The sequence below is a fragment of the Bison bison genome, unplaced genomic scaffold, assembly GCF_000754665.1.
Source record: "Bison bison bison isolate TAMUID 2011002044 unplaced genomic scaffold, Bison_UMD1.0 scf7180017864358, whole genome shotgun sequence".
Classification (NCBI taxonomy): domain Eukaryota; kingdom Metazoa; phylum Chordata; class Mammalia; order Artiodactyla; family Bovidae; genus Bison; species Bison bison.
In genome coordinates, this window is record NW_011494930.1 from 1,587,282 (window position 1) to 1,591,309 (window position 4,028).

Here is a 4,028-nt window from a genome sequence, read left to right on the forward strand (position 1 = left end):
CCTCAGCATCAGTCCCTCCAATGAACATCCAGGACTGATCTCCTTTAGGATGGACTGGCTGAATCTCCTTGCAGTCCAAGGGACTCTCAAGAGTCTTCTCCAACACCACAATTCAAAAGCATCAATTCTTCAGCCCTCAGCTTTCTTCCCAGTCCAACTCTCACATCCATACATGACCACTGAAAAACCATAGCCTTGACTAGATGGACCTTTGTTGGCAAAGTAATCTCTGCTTTTGAATATGCTCTCTAGGTTGGTCATACCTTTCCTTCCAAGGAGTAACTGTCTTTTAATTTCCTGGGTGCAATCACCATCTGCAGTGATTTTGGAACCCCCAAAAATAAAGTCTGGCATTGTTTCCACTGTTTCCCCATCTTTTTCCTATGAAGTGATGGGACCAGATGCCATGATCTTTGTTTTCTGAATGTTGAGCTTTAAGCCAACATTTTCTCCTTCTCTTTCACTGTCATCAAGAGGCTCTTTAGTTCCTCTTCATTTTCTGCCATAAGGGTGGTGTCATGTGCATATCTGAGGTTATTGATATTTCTCCCAGCAATCTTGATTCCAGCTTTTGCTTCTTTCAGCCCAGCATTTCTCATGATATACTCTGCATATAAGTTAAATAAGCAGGGTGACAATATACAGCCTTGATGTACTCCTTTTCCTATTTGGAACCAGTCTGTTGTTCCATGTCCAATTCTAACTGTTGCTTCTTGACCCTTCATTGCTCATGCCTAAATTCCTAACTAAATATCCACCAAAGTATCAGGCCATATATATGTCATCAGGGGTGAAACAGGTGGAAAAATTAGGAAATAAACTCTTATAAATATCTGAGTTGGTGTATAATGTTGCCAAGCTACCCCAGAATCTAGAGATACTAACTGTGGACTAATAATTACTGGATCTGATTCATCTGAAGTAAAGTGTTTGTCTCTCAGTCATTTCTGACTCTTTGTGACCCCATGGACTGTCACCCTCCAAGCTCCTCTGTACATGGAATTTTCTAGACAAGAATACTGGAGCGAGTTGCCATTCCCTTCTCCAGGGGATCTTCCTGACCCAGGGACTGAACATGGGTCTCCTGCATTGCAGACAAATGCTTTACTTCTCAGACACCAGGGAAGCCTCAATTCAACTAGCTGCCCCTAGATAATAAAGTCTCTCAATATCTAGGAGTCTAGTCACATGAGAAGGACAGAAAAAAAAAAAAAGGAGGTAGAGGGGACTCTTGATTTAATACCTCTATAAGTTTATGTTATATTTTCATTTCCTTGGGCGTTTTTCAAAATTATGCACTAAAAGCACATATAGAGGGAAATTGGCATGCTGCACTCTATGGGGTAGCAAAGAGTCACCAACATGACTGAGCAACTGAACAACAAAAACAAAAGGGAAACTAAAAGATTGTGTATTTATGTAGAGGATTTTGTAAAATGTGTCAGTATTACTCAAACACATGTATTGATGACTTAGCCAGTTGTTAAACAAGACTACTGCCTAGTTTTGTGTATAGGGTTTTAGTGGAACACAGTCACACTTATTTTTCACATATTGTTTGTGATCGCTTTCATGCTACCCAGACAAAGCTAGGGGAGATCATGTGGACTTTTTATTATATTGTACCTTACAAAAAGTTTGCTGTCCCATGCATCCAACAGGCTGTGTCAATATTTAAGGACTGCATAATGCTGGAGAGAAATCTTCCCTTCAGTTCTAATTTTGCTATGTGATAATATTCCTTTTAAAAACAAACAAACAAACAAACAGCCTCTTGACCTATATGTTGCTTATTTCCCCATGGCTGAAGAGTAAGTTATATGGCTGATAGATGATGCTCATTGCCGTATGTTGCTGCTTTGGATGGAGCTAACCCACTAAGAGGCTGTAAATCATAGGACTTCAATCTTCGTCTTTAAAAAAAAAAAAAAAATTAAACTACTCTACTCTCCAGACTTGTGAATGAATAATTCTAGATATGTTTATTGCTCTGCAGACTCTCATTTTGCTGTGGAATTCTCTCACAAACTTTACTGGGGACATGGGAAGTATCTGCAAACCTACTTTTTCTTTTCCCAAGAAAAGTTCTCAATCAACTTTATTAGAAATAACGTGATATACTAATCTCTATCTACTGGAATTATCTATTATTTATTGTTTTAAAAATTGTTATTAGGAAGAAGGGTGCAACTAATTTGGCATCTATGATTCTAAGTTTCACTGTATCAAATGCCACATGTTGTTGCCACTCAAATTGATTACATTTTCCTGGGATGACCAACAAGTTAAAATATAGTTTAAAATTCCATCTCAGAAATATGGAATACTAAAATACATACTATGGAAAAAAAAAGAAAAGAATTTAGAAAATACTTAGAAAGAGATGAGCATTGAATGTGACTAGGAATATCCTTCACAGGTAGGGTGTATTCTGTATGTTTTATGGATAGAGTAGAAAGAAATATGTTAGGATTCCAGATAAAGCAATTAAGAGGAAAATATGCAACTATGAAAGAATTTGAAAAGTATGTTAATTAGTTTGGTATATCTAAAATATAGAATGAAACTAAAGAAGAGGATGAGGAAAGACTGAAATGGAAAACATGAACAAGATCATCAGCCTTAAAAGAGTAACAAATAATCATGGTTTTGCTTTGTAGATATATTGAATTCATTTTCCTCTGTAAATACTATTCCTCTTACCCTTTCAACCTTTGTAATTAAGTGTAATTCAAATTGACCTCCATTACCAGCTCAGGGATATTTGTAACTTTGCCACTTTGACCCCATACTCCTGGGTGCAGATCTTGATTCAGATTAGAGCCAATGAGGGGAAAAAATGAATATTTTTTTCTGAGAGTTCAGTGAAAATAAACTCATATTATTTATGGGAAATGATCTGGGAAGTTTATAATTATTAGAATTAATTATAGCTCTTGTGAAACCACCAAGGAAAAGCTTATCTGAAAAAAGGAACTAGCACAGTGGAGGCCAAACTGTTAAATTAAAAAGAAATCTTTTGATAGAATGTAATCCCTGGGTCAAGCGGTATTTGAAATCAAGTCTGCTTCCAAAGCTTTGTGCAAGAATAAATTCTCTTTTTTATTTAAGACAGTTTGCATCAGATTTTGTACAACAGACTTATTGGGGGTATTTAGCATAGGTCTTCAAGAAATCTGGGAAGGTGAAACAAATAAAAGGATTGTAAATATAAGTATGCTTTGTTTTTTGGTTTTTTTTTAAAATATAAATTTATTTATTTTAATTGGAGGTTAATTACTTTAAAATATTGTATTGGTTTTGCCATACATCAACATGAATCTGCCACGGGTATACATGTGTTCCCCATCCCCCACTCCCTTCTCATGCCATCCCTCTGGGTCGTCCCAGTGGGCCAGACCCAAGAATCCAGTATCATGCATCGAACCTGGACTGACGATTCGTTTCGTATATGATATTATACATGTTTCAATGCCATTGTCCCAAATCATCCCACCCTTGCCCTCTCCCACAGAGTCCAAAAGACTGGTCTATACATCTGTGTCTCTTTTGCTGTCTCGCATACAAGGTTATCGTTACCGTCCTTATAAATTCCATTTATATGCGTTGAGTTCAGTTCAGTTCAGTCGCTCAGTCCTGTCCCACTCTTTGCGACCCCATGAATTGCAGCATGCCAGGCCTCCCTGTCCATCACCAACTCCCAGAGTTCACCCAGACTCACGGCCATCGAGTCAGCGATGCCAGCCAGCCATCTCATCCTCTGTTGTCCCCTTCTCCTCCCGCCCCTAATCCCTCCCAGCATCAGAGTCTTTTCCAATGAGTCAACTCTTCGCATGAGGTGGCCAAAGTACTGGAGTTTCAGCTTAAGCATCATTCCTTCCAAAGAAATCCCAGGGCTGATCTCCTTCAGAATGGACTGGTTGGATCTCCTTGCAGTCCAAGGGACTCTCAAGAGTCTTCTCCAACACCACAGTTCAAAAGCATCAATTCTTCAGTGCTCAGCCTTCTTCACAGTCCAACTCTCACAT